Source organism: Megascapheus bottae, chromosome Y, assembly GCF_031878675.1.
Source record: "Megascapheus bottae isolate mThoBot1 chromosome Y, mThoBot2.hap1, whole genome shotgun sequence".
In the NCBI taxonomy this organism is placed as follows: domain Eukaryota; kingdom Metazoa; phylum Chordata; class Mammalia; order Rodentia; family Geomyidae; genus Megascapheus; species Megascapheus bottae.
This window is the reverse complement of record NC_143548.1, coordinates 6426691-6453358: the sequence shown is the minus strand read 5'-3', so window position 1 is coordinate 6453358 and position 26668 is coordinate 6426691. Positions and strand designations below refer to the sequence as shown.

At 42.5% G+C, this 26668-nt stretch overlaps 1 pseudogene; it reads right to left on the bottom strand.

The window, feature by feature from the left end:
* Positions 1-26668, bottom strand: LOC150040251 (hormonally up-regulated neu tumor-associated kinase-like; annotated as a pseudogene).

Here is a 26668-nt window from a genome sequence, read left to right as displayed (position 1 = left end):
TTAAAACTCAGCCGTATCAAAGTAAAGGCTACTGGGTCTGGTGAGTTGCAGCAGAGGCATGCTGGGCTCCAGGGACCCCTCCGCAGAGGGCTTCAGGCTCTGGTGTCGCTTGCTCACATATAGCCAGTGCCCATCATGGAGAACCTGCCTCGGCTCTTCACACAGATGGGGCACCTGAAGGGATGCACTGGGCCACTTCGGGGAACAGGAGGTGGGGAACACACCCATTCCTCTTTTGGGAGGCTGCTCCTATCTTCATGAGACCAGGGTGGGATGCTGTGGGGTCTGGAGAGGTGACCCACTTCCCGACAAGAGCCTGGAGTGTCCTGTCGCTGGGATTCCTCACAGGTGGGTTCAGGATCCTCCAGTGGTAGGGAGACAACAGTTCTATATGGTCGTCGCGATCGACAGACTCAAAGGAGCGTACCCCGTGGGGTGGGGGTCTACTTCGGGAAGGATGCCAGCCCTGCCGGGCCCTAGCTGCTGGGGCTGTGCTTTCTTCATCTCCTGGGAGGTGAGATGGGGATGAACTCCACGGAAGATGGTGCCACCCAAGTGGAATCAGAGGTTTTATGGAAAACATTGTGGCAGCCAAAGGAATCGTTGTCAGGGATGGCAGACCTTGAGGCCTTCAGGTCCTTCAGCAGGGCTTTGATGTTCTGAATCTGCGAGAGGAGGGACAGCGAGGGTGCTTTGTGTGAGGGCAGGTTCCTGTCCAATTTACTGGAAAATCTGATGAAGAAAATGCCCTCTTTTCTTGTTCTTTGGGCTTCTTATCCTGCACAGCAGCATGGCTTTCCAAGTCTTTTCCGGGTGTCCACTGCCTCTTGATAGGGCTACTGTGTCTGGTAGAGCTGGGTCTTATAAATGGAGCCCACGGTTTCCTGGATTTCAGAGTTTCCTGACAAGTAGAGATCGCGTTTCTTGTTTAGGAGGGAGTCGATGGCAAGGACGTGGCAGGCATGGTTGGACAGCATTGTGTTCATGACATCGCTGTTTTTGTAGCCCGGCTTCTCAGACATGTGCAGCACCATGCTGGGGACTCAGGCCTTCCAGAGAAATCCTGCAGAGATAAGGTGACATTATGGGGCACTTTGCCGGTGTAATTCTCATTCAGCCAGCAAGTTGCCAGTGCCTGGTGGATATTGGTCCTCTTCACGGGGTCAGAAGAGAGGGAAGGAAATTGATGGCCCCTGTGAAGAGGTCGATGGGGAGGGGCTTCATTTATTGGCCACCATCTTCTGGTATAAAGCCTTTGGGCTGAAAGGCTCCACAGTGAAAGGGAGGATCCTAGCCAACATGAAGTCCAGGTTCACGCCAATGGAGTAGACATCGAATTGGGGGTCATATTTCTTCCTGGCCAGCAGTTCGGGTGCAGCACAGGCAGGACCCCCACACTGGGTGCTGAAGGGGTACGAATAATGCAGAATCGCTGCACCGTTGGTCAATCCGACGTCAGTGAGCTTGATATTGTCTTCATCCAGTACCAAATTCTGTATTTTCAGGTCTCCGTGCACCACCCCAGCCCCGCGCAGACATTCCGCTACGGAGACGAGCTGCCAGATGCATCTTGGGGCTTGCGACTCCTCCAGTTTCTTGTCACAAGTCACTTGTTTGGTGTTAAGTTGCCACCGGACACAGCTCCAACACGAGATAATACCCAGCAGCTGTGTGATGTTGGCGTGGCGGATCATCTGTTAGATCTGCTCCTCTCCCCTCAGATTTTGGATGACATAAGTGTCCTTCTTGGCTCCCTTCTTATTCATGACTTTTATTGTTACCATCTCTTCGGTCAGTCCATGCAGCCCCTTGCTCTCGCCCAGCTTTCTGCTGCCATGAGATAGTTACCCATTTGCTTGTGGTGCTGGACGCTGCAGAGCAGCTCACAGAGCACACCACTACCCAGACTGGCAAGAAACTTCCCTTGCAAGCCCTTGGAAGGCCACTTCCTGCCGGGCCCGCGTCCTCCGAGCTCAGGCCGCCCCGGACGCTGCCGACTCGCCCAGGAGCCGGTCCCCAACTTCGCTGTCATGGCACTCGCAGCTCTTAAGCTCCTCGGGGTCCAGTGCCCCAACTGCGGATATTGCTTTTGTGGGTTGATTTTATGACCTGCTACTTTGCCAAACTTCCAAACCAACTCACGTAGCAGGATGAGGAAATCTATAGGGTTCTTTAAATACAGGATCATGTTGTCTACAAAAAGGAATAGAGTTTCTTCTCTTCATATTGGGATACCCTTTATATGTTTCTCTTGTCTTACTGCTAGGAATTCCAGCACTATGGTTGAAGATGAGTGGGGAGCCAGTAGAAACCATGGGAGACAATAAGAGATCCTTCCTTAGAACTAAAAGGTCCTGAGTTAAACCCCAGTACCACCATTGGGGCAGGAGGTTGGGGTAATACAAACAGTTTTTGTTGCTGTGTTTGTTTGTTTGTTTGCCAGTCCTGGGCTTTGAGCTCAGGGCCTGAGCATTGTCCTTGGACTTTCTCAAGGCTAGAGCTCTACCACTTGAGCCACAGCAGCACTTCTACTTTTTCTGTGTATGTCGTAGTGGAGAAATGGAACCCGGTCTTTCTGCATGCTAGGCAAGCACTCTATCACCAAACCAAACTGCAGGCCCTGAAAACTTGTTTTTAAGGAGATTTTTTTGCCTCTGTGTTCATGGAAGAAATTAATGTGTAATAGTTCTGTTTTTCATTGTGCCCTGGACTGCTTTTGGAATTGGGATAACACAGGCTTCAGTAGATGTGGTTTGGTTTGTAGTGTTCCTTTCCTTTCTATTTTGTGTTCAGTTTGAGGAGTACTGGTGAGGACACACTTTCTTTATCTTTGGTCTTCCTTCCTTTGGAGTCTGGATAAGCTTTTCTTGGAGAAAGTGTGATTGTCCTGTCTGGATCTGTTGAGTGATACAGTCCTTCCCTCCTTGAATTCCTGACAGGGATGCCAGGTTTGTAGAGTAGATACTGTATCTGTCATGGAAACCAACGCTTGGAAATATGGTGGCTCCATATAAAACTGAGATCCTGGAACTATTCTGATTGTGCAACCCCGGTTCACTAGCACTGGCACACCTACTATTCTGACAACATTCAAAAATTGCTGCCCAGCTTTCCTCTTAACCAGGTATTGCAGGCTTCTTGGGTGTGATTCACAAGATACAATCTCCTGAATTTACAAAGCTTAGTAGAGACTCTTCGGGACTACCTAACTGTCAGAGGCAGTTACTCCAGAGCAGTGATTTCTGCAGGTATTTGATTTTGTCCCATTTACTGTTCCTCAAACAAGAAACTTATCTTCCCTTTTCTCTTGAATATTATTGGGCTTGAGTGATAGTTCATTTTGAGTGAGGGCTGTGCAGATTATAGGTGAGTTAAAAGGGAACTACAAGGTCTGGGAGTCTGGCCTAGTGGTAAAGTGCTTGCCTAGAATGCATAAAGACCCAGGTTTGATTCCTTGGTACCAAACACATAGAAAAAAATGCCAGAAGTGGTACTGGGGCTCACGTGGTAGAGCTCTAGCCTTGCGAAAGTCCAGGGACTGTGCTTAGACCCTGAGTTGAAGTCCATGACTGGCAAAAGAAACCCCAACACCCTGTGTACATTCAAGTCTCAGCTCCATTTGACATAAAGAGCAAACACATAGTCTCTAGGTATATTCTGTACTATTAAAATCAGAATACTCAATCATAGGAGTTTTGTGAGGATTAAGTTGCACATATTGAACATATTGCCTAACATTAAGATAGTTAATGGATATATAGGTAACTACCTTGTCATGCATCTCTCCAAAAATGTCATTGATAGGACTCCTGAGGCTAGGCTTGCAGGAACAAGGCACCCAAATGCTCTCCCATTTCTATCTACCCTTGATGAAAGCAATGTAACTCTCCTCTCTGTGGTTCCCTAGGGCCATGTGGCTTTGGCTAGGTGAGAAGTGGGCAGAGACTCATCCACATGCATAGGCAGATTTGTCCAGTTTTCCTTGGTTGCTTTCTCCTCAAACCTCTGCATCTGGACTATGTGTTGGCTACTCCAAGCCATTTTGTCCAATCACATGAACTGACAAGGACTCTGGACTACACTGTGATGGCCAGCCTCCTGTACCCTCGGCAGGTCCTCAAATTGATTCCCAAGTCTGGCATCAAGATCCATGTTTCTGATTAGGAGCTGCAGAGCACCAGTGTCCAGAAGTCACTCTTGGTTGGCAAGAGACTTCATTCATTACTGTCAACCTGTTGGCAAAGCCAGGTAGAAGCCCTTGTAATTTTATCTCTCCAGTCCCAAATATTTCTATTCTTCGTGTATTTTTATATCTCCAATCTCCAAATCATTCAATCTCCAAATTATTCAATCTCCAAATTATTCACTGGTTCATTAAGCAACTATGCTATGAATGAGTACAGGCCTGAGAAATTGGTTTCTGATCTGCATGCAGACCTGCAGATTCAGTGACAGTAGTTAATAGTAAAGAAGACTGTTCAGAGAACTTTGAACTCTGTGAACTTGAAGCTGGCCTGGTAAAGTTATAATACAAATCTTTGCTCTCAAGCAGGGAGCTACCAGAACTGGGGAAGAAAGAGAACAGAATTTAAGGATTATAACTTTTTTGACTTGTATTTGTCAATAGGTGACAAGTCCACACAGGAAAGGCAACTCTACTTGCAGATACACTCAGTCTCTTGTAAGAGTTAGCCACCTCTGTGAATATGATGATCAAAGAGTCAGGATCAACAGTGCCACCTTCCCAAGTACAGAATTGTTTAAATTTTGTGGCAGAATCAATGAGTGGAAAAACAGAGATACTTTTTTTCCTCTTTTTTCTATTTGCTCAAATTCTTTCTTGGTACTAAGACTTGATTAAGGGCTTCCTGCTCTGCACAAACTGTAAAGGTGCATCTCCACTTTTTCCTTTGGAGGTGAACAGACTCCAGGATGGATCAAGGCCCTAATGTTCTGACCTCAGCGTTTGGATTCTTGAGAGTTATTGGAATACATCACACCATACGCACCTGGCACTTTACTATTTGTTTTTCTGCCAGTCCTGGGCTTGAGCTCAAGGCCTGAGCACTGTTCCTGGACTTTCTCAAGACTAGAACTCTACCACTTGAGTCTCAGCACCACTTCTAGCTTTTTTCTATATAAGTGATACTGAGGAATTGAACCCAGGTCTAGGCAAGCACTCTACCACTAGGCCAAACTCCTGGCCCCACTTTACCATTTTTTAAAGGTGAATTTATTGGGGAAGTAAATGATGAACTGACTGGCCAAGGACATAGTACAGACTTGGGAGCTGATACTGTGACCCTGAGCAGTTCTCACCCAGGGTTTTTAAGTGCAACCCATTGTTTGGCCACACACAGGTGACCAATGGGATTGTTACATACACAGAAGGGATGATATAGCCAGCTTCAGCCACACACAGGTAGCCAGTAGGGTTACAGCCTAGTGTTTCAATTTACCTATCACCTTACTTGGAACTGGTACGTGAATTTGGCTGATCGCCACACAAAGCAGCCTCCCTCCCCCAAACCAAGCAGGTATCCCCTCCTCATGAGGGGCAGGGATCCCAGTTTACCATTTTAACAATTATTAAAAGTGCTGGAAGTGTCGTATTGTGGGGCTAGCTCTCTGGCAGGGGGTAAGCGTGAACGATGTGCACACAGTACACACACCAGGAGGATGAATGTGAGCAGGTCTCTTGATCAGGAATTATATAGTTCCAGCACCCCAACCTCCTGAGCCTCCCCTTCCAATCACCTAGCATGGAGTTGATTAAGGTACTTGGTAGTTTGGGGGAGTGCAGGGAGCATGGACAGCTCATGGCTGTCAAGCTAGGCAGACGTGCCTGTAGGCTACATCTCTATGAGCAGGAAGTGTGCTTCTACTGTCCTCTAGCATACTCAGCCAGATCTGACCGGCCCTACCCACACGATATGCCATTAATTCTAGATTTCAGAAGACTGAAATCTAAGGATTAGTTTTGAGCAGCTTGGGCACACAAATCAGGGTACATTTTCCCACAATTATAATTACTGTATGTCTAGGATAGTCCTACCAGAGATTCACAATAGTCAATAGCTTTGTACATTTGACATATAAGATTATTCTAAGTGAAATGAACTCCATGGTATGGAAACAAGAGGTTTTTCTTTGTGGTTGCTGTTTCTAAGATATTATGCGAAGTTATTTATTTTCTCTTTCATTTTCCCCTGCTCCCAGTTGTTTTATCCCCTGTGCTTCCTGTATTTGATTTTGCTGTCTAGTGTATTGTATATATGTTTATCTGAATTCGGGAAGTAAAGGGAAGAATAAAACGGTGAGACAAAGGACAAGGGGTGAATCAATGCAACAGCAATACCCACAAGACAATAGATGGAAATGAACTTTACAACAAACGGTGGTGTGAGAGAACGTGGGATAAAAACGTGGGAGAGGGTAACAATGTCAGACAACAAATGTACTACCTTACATCTGTAACTGTAACTTCTCTGTACATCTCCTTGGTAATACAATTCCATTTAAAAGAAGATGAGCAAATGCCAATAGTCAAATAGGGACATAAAACTGACAGTAGAGGGCAGAATATGTCACTGTCAGTGACATCAAAGTGAGATAGATGGGTACAGATGGATGCAATGTAGGTTCTTAAGCCCTCATATTCACCTGAGAAAAATGTAACTATCACAGAGATTGCTAATCATATGGACCAGAGCCCACACTCATTCTTAAGATTAATCCTCAGTCAGTTAGCAAGGTTGGTTTTCTTTATCCACAAAATGTTTTTTCAACCTCAGGGGCTTGTGTTTCTCTTCACAGCCTCTAGCTTATAGAATGAAGAGTTCCTGTAGTACTTGGGCTGGAGGTATGAGTCCATGCAAGGCTAATTTTATGCATGTGGAAAACCAAAAGTTTAGAGGAATAATACACAAATGATGATTATTTCATACTACAATAACCTAATGCTCACTTCTTAAATAAGTATGAAAGCATCTGTTAAGTGGCTGTATGGTACAAGGTTGTAGACCACTAACCTTGAGCTGAAGAGCTCACAAGGCTAAAATTAAGCTTCTGCTTTTACTAATCTATCACTTACAACTGATTTTCCTTAGACTCATATAAATTAAGATAAATGAGCTATTGAAATAGACCAGGATTCAAAGAAAATGGGATTCATAAATTGCAGTCTCAGTTTGCTTGGAAAACTTGCTTTCTATAACTTTTGACTTCTCATTTTTTAAAATATTTTTATTGTAGTTAATAAAAGGGTTACATGATATTTGTCAGGTAGAAGATGCATTAATTCACATATATTGATACCCTTTCACATGTCTTGGTCCCTATTACCCTCCCTTCCACCCCCCTGTCTAGGTTTTCCTCACTTCCCTATCCAATTTGAAATAACCAAATACAAATAAATTCAATATCTCAGGTAACAAAGTGAAATATTGTAACAATATGAGATAACCAAGAAACAGCAAAAGAGATGAGAGATAACATAGTACATTAAGGACAACAATCATTCATTATATGGCTTTTGTTTCAATATCCTGGAGGTCTTTTCAATTAGCTTCATACTATATGGCCTTATGTATCAAGATTTTGCTCTATTGCAGATCTCTGCCAGTAGAGCCCAAGGTTTCTACTGATTATGACAAATGATGGAAACCATTGAGCCTAACTTCTTTGATTCTGGCTTACTTCACTTAATAAGATTTTTTTCTAAGAGTTTCCATTTCCTCACAAATGGGGCGATGCTGTTTTTCCTGACAGCAGCATAGAATTCCATTGTGTACAAATACCACAACTTGTTGATCCACTCATCAACTGAGGGACATCTAATTTGGTTCCATATTTTTGCTATGGTGAAGAATGCTGCAATGAACATTGTTGAAGTAGTGGATTTAGTATGCCCTAATTTCTGGATGGTTGGGTAAATGCCAAGTAGTGGAATTGCTGGGTCATAGGGGATCTCTATGTTTAGTCTTTTGAGGCACTGCCATACTGCTTTCCATAATGGTTGAATGAGTTTGCACTCCTACCAACAGTGTAGTAGTGATCCCTCCTGGCCACATCCCCTCCAGCATCGGTTGTTATTAGTTTTCCAGATCCTGGCCATTCTAACTGGAATGAGGTGGAATCTTAGAGTTATTTTGATTTGCATTTCTTTTATGACCAGAGATGTGTCTGTAGGCCACTCCTATTTCTTCTTCAGAGAAGACTCTCTTTAAGTCTTTGGCTCTCTTTTAATGGTATGGATGCTACTTTGGACATCAGTTTTGGAGTGATTCAATTTTTTGAACTGTTGATATATTTTATATATGAGGCCTTTGTCCATTGTTTGATTGTTGAAGATTTTCCTAATTAGTTTACTAGCTATGTCCTTTGCCATACAAAAGCTCCGCAGTTTAATGCAATCCCACTTATTCAGTCTTTCTCTTATTTGCTGTGATTCTTGGTCCTTACCAAGAAAGTTTCGACCTGTGCCAAGGAGGCTTACTGTATCTCCTATTCCTTCTTGTACAGTTTTCAGTGTGTCAGCTTTTACCTCCAGGTCTTTGATCCATTTGGATTTAGTTGTAGTGCAGGGTGACAAAGAAGGATCCAACTTTTGTCTTCTTCAGGTGCTTAACCAGTTCTGCCAGCACATCTTGTTGAAGAAGCTGTCTTTCTTCCATTCTATTTTGTTGGCTCCCTTGTCAAAGATTAGTTGGCTATAGGTCTGTGGTATAATATCTGGGTCCTCAGTTCTATTGCATTGGTCTTCAGACCTATTCTTGTGCCAGTACCAATCTGTTTTGATAATTATAGCTCTGTAATAGACTAAAGTTTAGAATTGAAATTCCCCCGGCGCTATTCTTTCTGCTAAGAAGTGTTTTTGCAATATGGGGTCTTTTATTATTCCATATGAAATTTTGGATTGCCTCTTCTATTTCTTTAAAGAATGCCATTGGGATATTGATGGGTATTGCATTGAATTTGTAGATAGCCCTTGACAAGATGGTCATTTTCACAATGTTGATTCTTCCAATCCAGGAGCATGGGAGGTTTTTCCATTTCCTTAGTTCTGCTTTAATTTCCTTTTTTAGGGTTTTAAAGTTTTCATCAAAAAGGTCCTTTACATTCTTATTAAGCTAATTCCTAGGTACTTTTTTTTCTTTCAGGCTATTGTGAAAGGAGTTGCTTTCCTGTTTAGTGCCTCATTCCTCTCACTGTTGGCATAAAGGAAGGCAGTTGATTTTTGAGGGTTAATTTTATAGCCTGCTACCCTTCCAAAGTTTTGAATCAGCTCAAGGAGCTTGGGAGTAGAGTCTATAGGATTCTTTAAAGACAGAATCATGTCATCTGCCAAGAGGGATAGTTTTACTTCCTCTTTCCCTACTTGGATCCCCTTTATGTTTGCTTCTTAAAGCAAGATCCATAGTTCTGCTGTCTTCAAGAGACACATCTTACCCAAAAAACCAAACATCTTTTGAAAGTGAGAGGCTGGAATAAACTCTATCAAGCTAATGGCCCCCATAAACAGGCTGGAGTTGCCATCCTCATATCAGATAAAATAGACTTCAAACTAAAATTAGTAAGAAAAGACAAAGAAAGTTACTACATACTACTAAAGGGATCTTTCCTCCAGGAAGTCATAATGATCCTAAATATCTACAGACCCAATCCTGGATCTCTGGACTTCATCAAGCAAACTTTACTTTCACTGAAATCATACAGAGATCGAAACACAGTGGTTATTGGTGACTTTAACACACCACTCTCACCTATGGACAGATCAACAAGGCAAAAACTCAACAGAGAAACCTTAGAACTGAAAAATTATATAGACCAACTAGATCTAACAGACATCTGCAGAATATTCCACCCAGCAACAACACAATATATATATTTTTAGCAGCACATGGAACAGATTCCAAAATAGACCATATGTTAGGCCATAAAACAAACCTGGACAGATTCAGATACACTGAAACTATTCCCTGCACGCTCTCAGACCACAAAGGCATCAAATTGGAACTGAACACACATGTCCACCATCGAAAACCCTGTAACTCATGGAGACTGAACAACACATTGTTGAATCACCAATGGGTCATCGAAAAGATCAGAACAGAAATCTAACAGTTTATGAAATTTAACAATAAGGATCACACAAAATACCAACTCCTTTGGGACACAGCAAAGGCAGTGCTCAGAGGAAAATTTATAGCTCTGAGTGCCTACAACAACAAGTTGGAAAAATTGCAAACCAACAAGTTAATGTCTCACCTTAAGCTCCTGGAAAAAGAGCAACAAACCAACCCTAATCCCAGTAGAAGAAAGCAAATTATTAAAATCAAAGCAGAATTAAATCATTTGGAATCCAAAAAAAACTATAGAAAGAATCAACATAACAAGGAGTTGGTTCTTTGAAAGAATTAACAAAATTGACAAACCCGTAGAAAATCTTACCAGAAAAAAAGAGAGCATACTGAAATAAACAAAATCACAGTCGAAAATGGTAAAATCACAACAGAAATGACCAAGATCCAGAATATCATGAGGGAATACTTCTCAAACCTTTATGCCAACAAATTTGAGAATCTAGATGAAATGGATGAATTCCTAGCCAATATTAACATACCCACACTGAACCAAGAACTAACCCAACTCAACAGGCCTATTACAAGCTCTGAAATAGAAATGGCCAGAAGAGATCTTCCACCTAAAAAAAGCCCAGGGCCAGATGGATTCACAGCTGAATTCTATAAGGTCTTCAAAGCAGAGCTCACACCAATACTCCTCAAGCTCTTCAATGAAATTGAAAATGAAGGTTCTTTACCAAACTCATTATATGAATCCAGCATAACCCTCATCCCCAAACCAGAGATTCATCAAAGAAAGGGGACTATAGACCTATTTCTTTGATGAACATCGATGCAAAACTTCTCAACAAAATACTGGCCAACCGACTTCTCATTTTAAGACCCTTTGACACTGTCTTCAAAACTGTATGACCTAATTACTGAAATGCCTCCATACTCCTGAAACCAACCTTCCCTTACAAACTGTACAACTCCATCCCTCCTCCGGCAGTTCACACAAGCCATCAAGGGCAACTCTATGGCCCTACCTAGCAGAAGAATGCAGACTTTCTTGCTTCAGCTTCCCTAGAGCAGTGGTCTCACCAAATTAGCCCCCAAGGAACTGTTCTTTAGAAGACTCCTACATGATATTCCTCCAGTGTACTCCATTTTTGTGGAGGTGATGTTGTTGTCCGTGGGGCTTGAACTCTAGGGATGTGTATTGTCCTAGCTGCATAGCTAGGATTATAAGTGTGAGTCCCCGTTTCCCAGTGCCATTTTTTAACAGACTCCACCTCTTGGAAGAAGCTCATCTTACCTTATTTAATAGAAATGATCCTTCTAAACTCAAGCACAAGCTACCTGACTCCTGTTTTGATTGCACATTCCTGCAACGTATTATTTAAGCTAAAATAGATAACAACCTTGGCCAAAATGTTTTCACTGAACACATGACCACTCTAACAGCTTCCTGCAGAACTAGCTGAAACCAAAGTAGAAAGCCATTATCAGGGCATTCTTTGAACCTCTCGACTTCTTGCAATTGAGGAATATAAACTCAGCCCTGGATAGGCCCATGTCAACACTAACATGTCTAGCTCCTTCAGTCCCTTGGAAAGTGGACAACAAATCCATGTCTCATTCCTTGCTACCACAACTCATATTTGGCAACCCACACACTGGCTAAAGCCCTCAGACAGGCATCTTTATGGACTGCATTTGTTGATCATATAAAAAAATAAGTGGGGAAATCTCTGAAAACTAAGAAGGCATTTCCAAGAACCTTCTCATCCAAAGAACCATCTGTTAAGCCCTTTTCTTTCACAACCCTATGGCCTAAATAAAGAAGTCATGTGTTCCTGAAAACAGTCTGTCTGACTCTATGGTTCTCTGCCTAACCTTTCAGAAAAGGGAGTGCTTCTTTCGGTAGTGTCCTCAGAGCTGAGATGGTGATCAGAGGGGAGATGTGTGCATGGAAGTACACCGGTAGTCACATATGAGGTCTCAGACTAATCTCTAGGATTGGGGATGTTTCTTTGGAATCCTCTCTGACTATGTGAGCCTCCATACCAAGAAGTAGCGTGAGCCAGGAAGTGTGGCTCACCATAATCCTACTTATTGAGGCACCTGAGACTAGCAGACCTCCATTTTGCCTGGTCACAGTGTCTGGGTCTCTTGTGTTACTGTTTCTTCTTCCTACTTACCCTCACACCACTATATGGTGCTGATTCTAAAGGACAAAGAGAAAAGAAAAGTCCAGAAGATGTAGGCAAAAGGAAAGTTCAAGGATCCACCATACCAGTGTAGGTTGATGTTTCCCAAAGAGTTCTTTGTTAGTAAGTGAGTTTTTCTTCCTTCTGAATTTACCTCAGTCCCAGGTGTGCCCACAGGAGCTGCACAGGATATATAACCTCAGTCTTCTCTTGTCAGTATTGATATACTCTGCCCATTTGCTTTGTGTGTCATCATGAAGCCACTTGTTTCCCTTTTTCTCAGCCTCACATCAGCCCTTCCTCAAGTCCCCTCTCCACACACATATGTCTCTTAGGATCATAGATTTGAGGATCTTCCCTGCCAGATGGAGTTGCATCCTGTGTATGCTCTGGGTTCTTCTTGGATTGGGTCCAGAGAACAGAAAAATGATTTCACAGCATACACACTACGTGGCTGTGAGAAACAGTGTCCTGTCACTCTCAGTTTCCCCTCACTTGCTTTGTGATAGCCTGGCATATGAACACAGACACAGATATTCGTTCTGTTTTGAAGTTATTGGGACAAATTCAGAAGGGAGTAAATGCTTAATATGAGGCACTAGGGAAGGTACCGCAGAAGATCTGTTCATCAGACATAGTCCATCTGTGCACAGCCCAGCTGAAATTAAAGAAGGATCTCCCCATCAATGGAGGCATCAAGTCAAGTTGGTAAGGGGACACTCCTGCATGGCAGTCAGGTGTGGATGCTTTATGTCTAGGCTCCAAAGGACTGGGGAGGAGAAGTTATAGCTTTGCAGCTGGAGAGACCAGGTTTCCTATGAAAGAACACCCTCACCAATAGTAACACACACCTTTTCAACATGTGCCCCTTTGATGCTGCATCAGTCTCCACCAACATTATCCTTGGAACTATTACAACAGCCCACAAAGGAGATCCCACCTGCACAGATGGACAGGAGGCTCTTGGTTTGTATAAGTTCTTCAAAGTTACCTAAAAGCAAATGGCAGAGATATGCTCAGGATATGCAGACACAATTATTATCTAAGAGACCTTAAACAAGTGGAAACCACCTTGAATCTCAGTTATCTGCCCTCTGTATCCTTATGAATGTTGTGTGTAAAATCAGAAAACATGAAGCCTTTGACAGCTTTTACTTTAGCGATAGATAGCCCAAGAAGGTTTGATTCCATTTGAAATCTCAAGTTTCCCATCTAATGTTCCTGGAGAAAATCATTAGCACCACAGGTGGATGTGCTCAAAGATTTCTGGGATGTTAAAAATAGCAGAGGATGCTGAGAACAAAAACGTCAAATAGTAGGAAACCCTGAGGCAGCATAACTCTTGTTTCTTTTTTTACATCTTTTTCCTCTTTTTTCCACAGAAAGCAGAGTTCTGTTTTCCTTAATTAGAAAAGTGGGTAAATTGCTAATAACTTGTCCCTGTTCTGTTGGCATACATGGGAGAAGACTCGGCCTTGCTTTCAATATGCCATTAAACAGTGCTCACCTGCCCTTTCCAGAAGCCTGCAAAGCATTGCACTTTTCTCAAACATTCACCTGGAGTGGGTTGGGGTCTTCAGGAGCTAGTAGGCATTGGAGAAGGACTGTAGGGGATTGCGTCAGTTTTCAGACCAAGTGATGGTACTGCTCATGAATGAAGTACAGCTATGGACAATAACAGGCATCTCATATTCCATTCAGCATAAAGCAGCCACAACAAAAGACACACAAACCCACAAAGCCTGAGAGCCTGGAAGCTTCTGGTTGACCCATAGCTCATGTCCACCACAGCTTTGGTCACCAGGTTAGGCACCATGTGACACCAGAAATGGTTGTTCCAACCTCTAGGAGCCAGAATGCTCCAGGTCTGGGTCTCTGACTGAAGGGTCTATACTGTTCTGCATTCTAAGAATTTCTGAAAGTTCAGTAATGGGATGGAGAGAAATTGAAGTGGACAGCAAAGAAGCCTTCTGGAGCCAAGTGTCACTTGGGCCAGGGGAAGAGACTAAGAGTATCAGAGTAAAGAGCACTGGTTTTCTCTGCTGAGAGAGAGCCCTCACACCTGAGGGCTGGTTCTCTCCTGCACGGCCTGCATTATTGGGTACTTGAGTCCAAGATAGGGAGTTGTGGATCTCTCAAGCACAGCATTCTGGGTTTCATAGGCTTCTGTCAGGACTCAGCTTCCAGAGTCCTAGAGACGGCCTTACATGGGATTCTCTCTATCCCAGCAGGAAAATCACATGATAGCCTTGTCTGAAACATATGCTAGGATATCTTGGTCTGTGAATCCACCCTTGCTTGGACTCATGCTCAAATAAAACAGATTCCTGTAGTTCACGCTACTTCTAATAATTCTCAGAAAACAAATAATTGCCTATAAGAATGGTTATCAAATAAATAATTTTGCCCACACAGGTCCATGAGCACATATATTGCCACTGCTCCAAAAAAAAGGGCAGAAGCTATCTGTGCTATGTCATCCTGTTCACTCTCATGTGGTTGTACAGATGATTTGCAAACCACAATGTCCAGCTAACACAGGGTTGCCTATGTTTTATTCTTCAGGAAAACCTGTTCTTGCTAATGGAATCCCTTTCCTCATTCTGCTCAGGAGTTTGGACTCTCCCTATCCAAAACCTTTTCCAGGCTTAGAGGGTGAGTTGTCCCAGTCCACGAGTGGCCAAGTTTCTATTGCTATCTCTCACTGTTGGGATGAAAGTCTCCTGGGCCTCATCTGGCAAGATTTTCTAGAACCATTTGTCTCTGCTCAACACTCTTCAGACCCATGGTTTACCTATGGCCTCTCTATATTATTGCTGTGCTATTGGGACCCTGTGTGAGACACCAAGCTGCTGCCTCCTCTATTCCTACCACAGAGTAGGAGCTCTGATGGTTGTGCCTGGCAGTGGAAGGCATTTGGCCCTCAAGTCTTGATGTCCTGGACCCATTCTGAAGACCAGAACAATACACCCTATGGGCATCAGACTACAACTGTCTAGGTAGTTCATAAAATATATCAGGAATCTCTAGTCAGCCTGTGAAAATGTTTCAAGTCACAGATGGCCTGCCTAGGAAGCCCCTGGTGCTCAGGATCAATGGTTTCAAGGTTGAGTTGTTGAATAAAAGAAGACCCTGGATTCTTGTCATCACACACAAAAAACCATTCAATGAAGACATGAGAACACACAGAAAGCAAAAGTGCAAGGTTTTTAAATAAAGTATACCATTATGAGAAATGACAAGTCGTTCTCTTAATTTTTTTTTAGTTTCCCATGGTTGTGGGAGTACACGTGTGGTTCCTAAAGCAATGGTAGTGGGATAGACTAGAGAAATGAGGGATAATGCCTCTTGGAAGAAAAGTTTCCCATAGCATGGAGCCTTAAGTAGGAGTTGTGAAAAGATCAGGCTAAGAACACATGGGATTGCATTTTTGCAGGTGTCTCATTTCGGTTAGACTTAGCTCAGAATTGTCTACCCCTTAGAAGGACAAACTGGCCACTACTTCCCCACAGGGATGAGTGGTTATGAGAGTTAGTAGGATGAGATAGAACTCATGAGCCTTTCAGAGAATGTCTGGGAAAGGGAGCTGGTTTCTGGATTCTGGCTCTAGTTAACCTGCTTTACAACCGCTGAATCCAAACTCCCAACTTGAAAATGAAAAGAAAGGAACAGAGGAAGAAGTTAAGCTTGTTATTATTTCCAGGAGTTGTCTTGACTGAAGGGGATAGAAAAGTAGAAAACAGGAGAGATGCATTAGAAGGCAGAAACAGAGGGAAAAATACAGAGCATAGGAATAAGAGGCAGCAACAGGAATGGCAGCCCTGGCAGAGAAAGTCAACCAGCATGTGGGAAGCAGAAGAGGCACAGAGAAAACTCTTTCTGTGAATCAAACCATCCTTCAATAGGATATTTAAATAGGATAGTTAAAATAATCGGCACAGGTAGTTTCAGGAGAAGTTCAGCTGACCAGTCTTAGAGTGAATTGGTCACCTGCCACATGGAACTTGAGAGGCACATGGGTTGTTAATAGATTCCCTGTAGAACTGACATAATCCACTTACTCCATCAAAACATTAATGGAAAAGATCATGGCCATCACAGAAAGATCCCAAATGAGTAGACGTAAGGGAAGGAAGGAACAGTAGAGCAGTAAGGCTGTGAGAGGGAGATCACATTGCTGGCATCCTCCTATCTAGAGTGCACAAAAGCACAACTTCATTCCTCTTCTACAAGCTCTTCCTTCACAGCAGGAAAATGTCAGTATACCTCCCTAAATCTATCATGAGGTCCTGTCTGGCCTGTTGTGGTGGATCCTCCTACCTCAGCCTCTAAATAAAGGGGTTACAGGCATGTGCCACTCCCTGAGCAGGAAATGTGTGTTTGGGTTTTCTTAATTTATTCAAACCATGACAGGTTGAATTGTGCATCTTTTAAAGAAAACCATGTTCCTTCCACACCAAGGGAAAAGGATGTCCCCTGCATTATGTTACTCCTAGAGCTGGTAAACCATCTGCAGCCCAGAAGTTCCCAACAACTACCAAGATATGAGAGGAATTAACAAATAGAAAAATACACCCAGGAATAAGCGTAACCAAGGTCCCAAAGAACATCTGCATTGGAAACTATAAAATCTTGGGGAAAAAAAACTGATAAATACACCAGAAGTTAGAAAGACTTCCATGTTTGTGAGAGGCAGAATTAACATTTTGAAAATGGTCATAATGCCAATACAAATTCAACCTAATACCCAGCAAAGTCCTAATGTGAATTTTCACAGAGAAAGAAAAAGTGGTCCAAAAATGTATATAAGACCAGTGCTGGAACTAACCCAGTCCCAAACGTCAAATTTCCTACATACCCACAGTAATATAGACAGCATAGCAGTGAGACAAAAACTGCCCCAATGAAATGGGAAGAGGCAAGGAATATGTGTGTGTGTGTGTGTGTGTGTATACACACACATCCATATTTTTCTTTCTATATTTATTTATTTTATGTTGGGCCCTGGCACTGTTCCTGAGCTCTGCAGCTCAAGCGTGATTGCCTCAAGGCTATCACGCTTGAGCTGCAGTGCCTGTTCCTGTTTCCAAGTGGTTACTTAGAGATAAGAGTCCCACAGACTTCAGTGCCTGGGCCTATCAAGGTTCCAAGCCTGATTTATTTTTTATAAAGGAGCCCCCAAACATATGTTTGAATAAATGGTGTCTTCCAAAAATGCTACTGGGAAAGCTGGATGTGCATATGCAGAAGATAAAAATTGGATTCCTATCTCTCACCCTATACTAATATCAGTTCCAAGTGGATCACAGACCTTGATGAAAGAAATTTGAAACTTTGAATGCAGTACAGGAGAGAGCAGGTGAATGATATAGGCAATAACTTCCTAACTAGAACTCTACTGGCTCACTACATAGAGCAAGGATTGATAAATGGGATTACATCAATCTGAAATCTCTCTGCAAAGCAAAGATCTGTAACCCCTAGGCTAGTCAAAAAGACATGAAAATGACCTACATATCTGACTATAAAGGAGTCACAAATCCAAACATACTGAGACTCCATCTCATTCCAGTCAAGGTGTCCATCATGAAGCATCCAGAAACAACAACATGGAGAACAGAGGTGATCCATCCACCCATTGGAAAGGACTTTCAGACTGAAGGGACGTGAGGAATGCATGCATTTTGGGGGGCAGATGCAATTGTGTGTATAGAAGAGGTCTGGCATTTGGGTTCCCAGAGGGCCTGACTGGTGGGCAGAAGAGGCATCTGTACAAGCTAACACATGGTTCTGCATCAGTCCTCTGGTGTAACAGTGCAGGTGGAATCCAAGATGTTTCCTTGTTCTTTCTTTCTTTCTTTTTTCTTTTCTCTTTTTTTCCTCCTTTTCTTTTTTGTTGTGGGTCATGGGAATTGAATTTGGCCTCAGTCTGTCCTTGAGCTTTTCAGCTGAAGGCTACCACCCTAGCCCTGGGCCTGGACACTGTCCCTGAGCTCTTTGGTTCCAGGCTATAGCCCTACCCTTGAGCCAAGCCCCACTTCCCAATTTCTAGAGGTTAATTGGAGATAAGAATCAGATCCTTTTGTGCCAGGACTGGCTTTGAACCTTGATCCTCAGATCTCAAACTCCTGAGTAGCTAGGATGAGCCACCATGTCCATCTTAAAGTTTTTCATAGCCAATTCTTGAGGCAACTCCCAACTTGTAGACAAGAAACAGAAACTGTGGGTTCTAAAGGGACCTCAAGGGGACAGCCTACATGGAGGAGTGAAGATTTACCATATGAATGTAACAGTTGGAAGTTCCCTGGTTTCAAGAAGGGATAAGCTGGAGTTGAATAAACGAGGCTGTCTTTACTTGGGCTGCAGACATCCCGGACCCGGTGTGTCTGTCTCTCTTCTATTTTTTCCTAGTCCTTGCCCCCTATTTCAGGAATCCCAATCTGAGAACCCTGGTTTGCTGCCGGCTGGCCCCGGCATGTGTGTACATATATTTATATGTGTATGTTTATGACTATCTGTACATATGTATACTAACATTACATATGTACAGATACATAATTAATATACATAAGACATTCATGTTACATACAAATCAACACATAAAATAACTTTTACATATTTCAAACACTCATGTACACCCTTTGCTTATTATTCATCTATCTGTTCACAGTCATTTAGGTTCATTCCATAGCATAGGTTTTATGGATAAAATTATAGTGCGGTTATCTACACAACCAAGTACAGAGTACCTGGATGGAAGATATTTACTGAGATGGAATGCATATAGGCTAGTTTCTGAAGGAACCAAAGTAACCCTTTTCTATAGTGGCTATACTATTTTGTATCTGTATTAAAATTGCAAAGCATCTGGTGGAATGGATATGCTTTCCTTCCTAATTACTAATTTTCTCACTGTAGGTAGTCTTGCATTATAAGTTTCTTAGGCAATCATGATTCTTTCAGAGCTGAGTGTCATAGTCTGACTAATAATTTTCCTCCTAATAAATATTTTTGGGCATGGCACCTTCCATATTGGATCTTGTGAGTCATGCAAAGGTAGTAAATGGCTGGAGTCATGTAGACATGAGGTATGTACATTGCTTCTCCTATGATTGGTTTGGTGCCTGCTGCCAGGGATTATCTGCGGCACTGAAGTTACCTGTTTACTCTCCACAGATTCTAGTACTGGTAGACCAGGAAGTATAGGGAACATTAGGCTTCTGTCAGTACTTCCAACCAGTCATAAATGCAAGACCAGATGCTTCACAGTGAATGGCAGAGATGGCTAGTACATCAACTGCATCTTCCCACCTCCTCCACCCCCCACTGCCCCCTAACTCCCTGCCTGGGGTACTGACATGAGCTCTAATAGCAGAAGCAGTTTCCTCTGTCCTCTCCTGAAAATTCCCCCTCTGTCTCTCCTGAAGGATTTCTCTGATTCTGCATGCCTTATATGTCAGAAGCCCCAGAATTCCTTGCTCATCTTCTGCCCTTCTCTCCAACTCATCCTAGACTAGACTATTTGGCACCTCAGACATAGTAAACTCAGGCATAAGCAACTCCATGGCTGTACAGTTATTTTGTTTTCTTTTCATAAATGCCTGCAGTATTAGGCAAACAATTGGATCATTTTATTTGTATGCCACACACTAAGAGATTCTGAAGTATTAACCCATTCTGATTCTCACCACAATTTTGTCTAGCTGGGGCCATTATTCTCTTCCTCTCACTGGTGAGCATGCTGGGGCAAAGAAAGTTAGGTCCTCTACTCAAGATCTAATTGAAGAGCAAACTGGGACACAGGAGCATAATCCTTTTCTCAAGATCTCACAGGTAAAACAAGAGTCAGTGTTCAGAATGCAGTCCATTATCCCTACAGTGCACTACACCCAAGGAAGCACCTCGGATCTTCTGGCTCTATGACTGGTCAGAGACATTTGGAATACCTACATGTTACCCCCACGTCACATTATTGTGCATATTTGTATAGAGGCTTTTCCCGCTGGACACTGACTGGTCCATCCACACAGGAAACTGCAATAGGGCACAGAGATCAAATGCTCTAGGAAGTGTTTTCTATATTGACCAACTGGCACTCATAACTTCTACCATCTCAGCTTCTGAGAAATCACAGCTGCCTCTATTACATACCCATGACCTGTGCTTAGCCCTATCAAGCTCCTGTACACATACTTTTCACATCATGTGTTTTGGAGAAGCCAGAATATATATTACAACTTAATAGTCCTCTGACTCATAAAGACCTGCTGAGCATTGTTTTATTCCCTCAGCCTGCATGACTCTTTCAAGCCATAGGTCTCAGGCCTTATTCTTAACTAAGAATTGCCAGGCAGGGCCATCAACTTCAGGGCAGTACTGAGGCTCTGGGCATTGAAAATGTTTTTCCATGCTAGGAACTGAGACCAACAGGGAGAGATGATAAGCCCCATCCCAGAACTCTGTAAGGAATGGTCCTGCTGAGCACCACAGTGTGAGAATCAAGAATGATAAAACTGAAGTCTCTGAAAGATGGAATCAAAACAGAGCATGTCTTCTGCACTTCTATCTCCAGGTGCTACACATACCACTTTTTCCTCAACTGGGCATAAGCTCTTCCATTTGAATAATGCTTCTCTGAGCACTTAGCCTCTGGAGAGTCTGACTAGAGCTCTGTGTTTTGGGGGTTGCAGGAAGCACATAATCAGGAAGTTACTATGTTTCCACAGGTGAGTGCTTATGTGATCATCCAGATGAATATGGCAGTCTTCCTGGGTAAGTCTGCACGCTTACATTATTTTGGAGTGTTTCCAGTTCAGCAGGTCTGCTACCTAAAGAGGGACAATATAGAGCAGAGAAATGACTTGCTGAAGAAAGGCCTCCTTACTGCCCTTTTGTAACCTCTCAGTTTTCAGTGAGGAACTAGCTTCAGAAGCTATCATCTTCATATTTCAGTTCCTTCAAGCAATGTCTTTCATGAATTTCTTATATGCTGTGATGATCATAGACATGGAGGCAATGAAGATGTGCTGTGAAGTAAAAGTGGTACTGCACCATAAGAATCGGCGTTGCCAGGAGTTTCCCAGAACAGCAAAAGCCCTGAAGGTATATTGTACTGGACTGTACTCTTTCAAGAGCACTTGGAGTAGCCCTGGCCTTGTGGCCCTTTTGTGATTACTGGTCCAGGATGCTTTGGGCTTCTGCCAAGAAGCACCTGTTGTGGGAGAGTGGAATCTCTGCAGTATGGCAGGTGCAGAAGTAGTGGGAGGCAATTTAGAAAGGTGATGGTTAAAAATCCATCTTGGATATTGGAGCACCTGAAGGTGCCTGCTGAAGGTGGGAGGTTTGGGGACAATGCATAGAACCAGAATAGAACCCATTAAAAATTCTCATGCAGTACTACAGTTCTCTGGGAACCATTTTCAGTATTTTAATTAAGTGAGGGATAAATTGGAGTTTTTTGGGTGGTGTGAGGCAGTTAGGGTGTTTTATCACCTGTGTGATGCTGCTTTGCCAAGTGAAATTCTTGTAAAGTTCTGTGTAGTATCCGACTATGGCCCAATATCCTAATATCCAGAGAAGCTTAAAAGTTAAACTTTGGAAACAACAAGAAACTAATTAATGAACAGACTAAAGAGGTAAAGAGAAGGAAGAAGGAAGAATTAAAAATTGACACTACAGCCTGTCACCAGGCTCACACCGCTAATCCTAACTACTCAGGAGGCTGAGATCTGAGGATCATGGTTCAAAGCCAGCCTGGGCAATAAAGCCTGTGAGACTCTTAGCGCCAGGAGTGGCACTGTGTCTCAAGTGGTAGAGCACTGCAGCGCTTGGGGACAGAGCCTAGGTGCAGATTTCAAGACCCATGACTGACAAAATAATAATAATTGCCAACAGACACCTGAAGAAGTGATCATCATCTCTCACCAGAAAGAAAATGCAAATCAAAACACCACTCAGATTATATTTCAACCACATCTGAATAGCCATAATCAAGAAAACAAACAATAAGGGATGCTGGTGAAGATATGCAGCCAGAAGGAAACCCTAGTTTGGGAATACAAACTTGTTCAACTATTCTGAAAGCAGTGTGGAGTTTTCCCAAAAGGAACTAAATTGTGGGATCCAGCAGTTCCACTCCTAGGCATTTACCCCAAAAAAATTGCAAGCCAGGATACAGTAGTCATTAGCAGAACTGTGTTTACTCTAGCACTTGTCACCATAGCCAAGTTATAAAATCAGCCCAGAGGCTACTCAACAGATAGGAAATGTGGTATGTGTACACAGCAGAAATTGACTCCATCTATTAGAAGGCATTCCTATTGTACCATTTGTAAAGAAATGGAAAGATTGGGGGAAAAATTGGGTTAAGTGAAGTAAGTCCAGGCCCAGAGAGACAAAAGATGCATGGGTGGAACCTGGCTACAGGTAGCTTATAAACTTATAAGTAAATGTGTTGGAAGGTATACAAGTATTCACAAATACCATATTTCAGTTATAAGCTGAAATATGATAGACTCAAGGGAGACCTGAAAAGGTTCAGTTACTTAGAAATCAAAGAGAAAGTCCAACAACTAACTGCCAACTAATGGGTACTTGCAAGAGGTGGGATGGGGTTAAGGGAGCAGGGGTAGAGGAATGAAGAGGAGAAGGTGGAGTTGGGGGAAAGAATGCAGTTAAGCATTCGATATACATACTACAAAATCAATTAAGTACAGAGTGGTGGCTACCCCATGATATTCTCACTTCAATGTTTAGTCCTCATTAAAATAATTAATGCGGTTCCATGTGGAGAACAACGGGCAATATGTAGGTCTGATTTGTGCCCATGAGATATCCAAATATTAGGAAAATACAATGTGATCGCTAGGTGATACCACACAATGAGGCACCAACACTTGCAATGCAAGCCTTACATACATTACATTTTAAATTAGCAACATGATGGATTACTGAGTTTCTTTATCAAAGAGCAGTAGTTCTCCATTACCCAAAGCCACTGGGTATTGGAGAATTCAGCCCTCTAGACTGTCATGCTTACACTAGGTACAGATGAAATAGTCATCTACAATTCTTTTTTTATTCAACAATATATTTACTCCATATAACTCTCTAGTAATTCCATAAACAAAATTATACGTTCATTTTGAAGGAACTGAATAAAAATCACCTTTACCTATTTTTACTTTAAACTTAGTTCCTTAGTCTGAGTACTAAGTCATGACCTACTTTTTTCACTAGTTTATATGAAGGAAGGAAGTACAATGGTCAATTAATATACTAATGATGACTAAAATTCTAGGAAAATAGATTAATTGCAAATTCTGAAATAAATTAGAAAGCTGGCAATTCAGTTCTACAGGACTGGAGCCAGGTGGCATTTATAAGATTCGGTGTGAATGTTGTTCCAGGGCTTGGGTGTGGGTTGATAGTTCTTTGCGTGATTGGATGCCCGAGCTCTTGATGGTGCTTTGAAGCCTGGACAGGTGCAGGCAGACCAGTGAAAGGTCCACAGGCCATTAAGAGTCCAGCACGGGGCAGTGGTTAAGGCCTGATCATGGCCTTTCAATTTCTCCCAGGATGGCTGCTGTAGGGATCAGCTCAGTTTTTCCCTGATGCCTACTGTGCGATCTGCTCACTTGTCTGCCATGCAGACTGAGGCCCTTGGAAGCCAGTGTGGTGCCATCTGAGTCCCCAGAAACAGGAGTTAACTCACTATCCCTCTCTTTTTCCTAAGGATCAGGTAAGTCACAACAGTGACCGAAGTCAAGCTGCTGGCTTAGATGAAAATAAAGGGATTTGTTATTCCACTGAAAAGACTTTTGTGCCTTTGTATTTAATCTGTATTTAATTCTGGCTTCTTCTAAGACTAAATAAGAAAAATAAAATAAAATGAAATAAAACTACTTGCCATTGATTTCCATTGAACCCGCTCCACTTAATTTGGTGTTCCCTAGTTTTCCTCCACCTGAAATCATCCTTAACTGACCTTTAGAACCTACCATTTTACCCTCTTCTTTGGATCCTTTTTACCCCTTTCTCATTGCCCTCTCATTGTTCAACCCTCCCCACATACTAGTGAATCTCCTACCTTAACCCATTTCATCTCCTACCCCTGTCCTCTCACTCATTAATTTTCCTGGATACCTAAATATCAACTGGTAACAAGGCAACCTGAACAACATCTGTGTTTTCTTATTTCTTTGTTTTGTGCTGTTTGTTTTACATGGGTGATGTTTACTGTCTTCAGTTTTCAGCTACTGTGTGCCCTTATCTAAGTCAGTTTGCCTGTTTGTCTTTCTTCTCAATCATGCTTCCAATTTGTTCCTTTCCACTCCTTCCTTCTCTCTGACCTGCTGTGTGTGTGTACTTTCCCGTTTTGTTCATCTCACCTTCACCATGAATCATGAGGGCTCTACCTTCATATATGAATTAATATTTCCATATAGTTTTAACTAAATGTACTATTAGAATGTTATAGAAACTAGATGTTGGGGTTTAACTGAAAGACATGTTTGATTGGAGGTATGCCCTTGAGGGGATAACAATTTCTTGATTAGGCACATAAAAACATCCCCATTCATGCACACAACGTGTGGTCTCTCTCTCTCTTTCTCTCTCTCTCTTTCTCTCTCTCACTCACTCTGTCTCTCTCTTTCTGTGTCTCCCTGTCCCCTCTACATTTGCTTGCAGACTAAAAGAACATTTTTCTTGACCAAGAGCTTCTACATAATGTTCATATTCAGCACAATTGTATAAACAATGATGATAGTGAATCACATATATATACATATGTATATACATATACATATGCATATACACATTCGATATTCTGGTATTGGGAGAGGGAAAAAGCCAAGCCTTCATGGACTTCAACTTTATTGCCATTCCATGGCTTTTACCCGTTCTGCCAGTTCCCCTACCCCTCTTGCTGGTGTCATCTAGGGCTTTTCTAACCCCACACAGGTGCTTACATTGTAAGCAGTTCTTCCTTATCCCCAAAGTGATAATCCAAGTCTTGTAGAAGGCTTCTGTCACTCCTCTGGCTGCTGTTGGCCATCCAGACAGCAGGGACATGGTCCTCTAGGTACCCCTGAAATGTTTTAGGACTTATATATGAAATTCAGAGAATATGGAGAAAGCACAGTTGGGATGGAAGCTAATGCTCCAGACCACAGTATCTAGCTATGTATACAGGTAGATGTCAGGGTTTCAACTTGGCTTACTTACTCCTAGCATAGACGTGGGTCAAGCTTCACACACTCAGGGTCATCAGTTGGAAAAGCTGCATATATTTTAGGACTATATTCTATAGGTGGAATCTGGGTCCTGCTTAACTTCCCTTCAATTACAACAAGCCTCCAATCTAACTGCATTCTTTTCTGTCTCCACCCTCCCTTGTTCTGGGCCTTCTTTTCTGTCTCCACCCTCCCTTGTTCTGGGCCTGAAAGGGGCCAATTTGTGTCCCCAAACAGGACCTCAGATAGAATTATGTCTCCTTCTTCCACTTGAATGGTATAGGAAGAGTCTATGACTGACTTTTAGAAAAAATCATATACTCACAGAAGGCACTGGCTTGCTTTTTTACTCAATCAAGTCCTAAATATATTTGCACAGAGTTACAGACAAAATGACAGTACTGGTTTGTCCTGAAATATCAGTTCCCATTTCTCCAGCCCTCTGGCTTTCTTTGGCTTTTCTCACCACCTCATGTGTGTTCCATGAATTTTCTGTGCTGCTACAGAATCTGAATCTGAAGAAGGGCTTTTGAAGAATATATTTACTTGTGGATTCAGATATAATTTAATGCTCCATCATCTTCTGGTCACTGTCTAATGTACCCTAAAACACATGAAAAATACATATACATTATAACTGTAAACTTTAAAGTTGCTTTGGTTTTTAGGACATTGGCTAAAACATGCTAACTCCTTTCCAGATTTATGATCTCTTAAGTTTGCAGTTCCTTGAGATCAAGAACAATTCTTGATCATTCCTTCCCAACTTCCATGCAGAGGACTAAATAAGAAAACTTACAAGACATGGTTTACCTCAACCAGTATTATTCCTAGATACTGGTATAAAGAAATCTCTGAGAGCAAAAACTCAGGAAGATGGAAGGAAGATTGGAAATGGAGTTCTCTCTTGTGGAATCATGTGCAGGGAGAGGGTATTAAAGATTCAGCCTGGCTTCTGCCTGAGTGTCTCTGGATATTCAGCATGCTTCAAGTAGAATCAGCTCAGCCTCAAACTACTGTTTCACTGCTGTTCTTCCAAGTTCTTGTTTCCTCTAGAGGCCCTGGATAGACTAGCTTTGGGCATCCCCATTTGGCCACAGCCCTCAGATATACAGGTGTGAAGTTAGCTTGTAGTTACCTGACAAGATGGACGCAT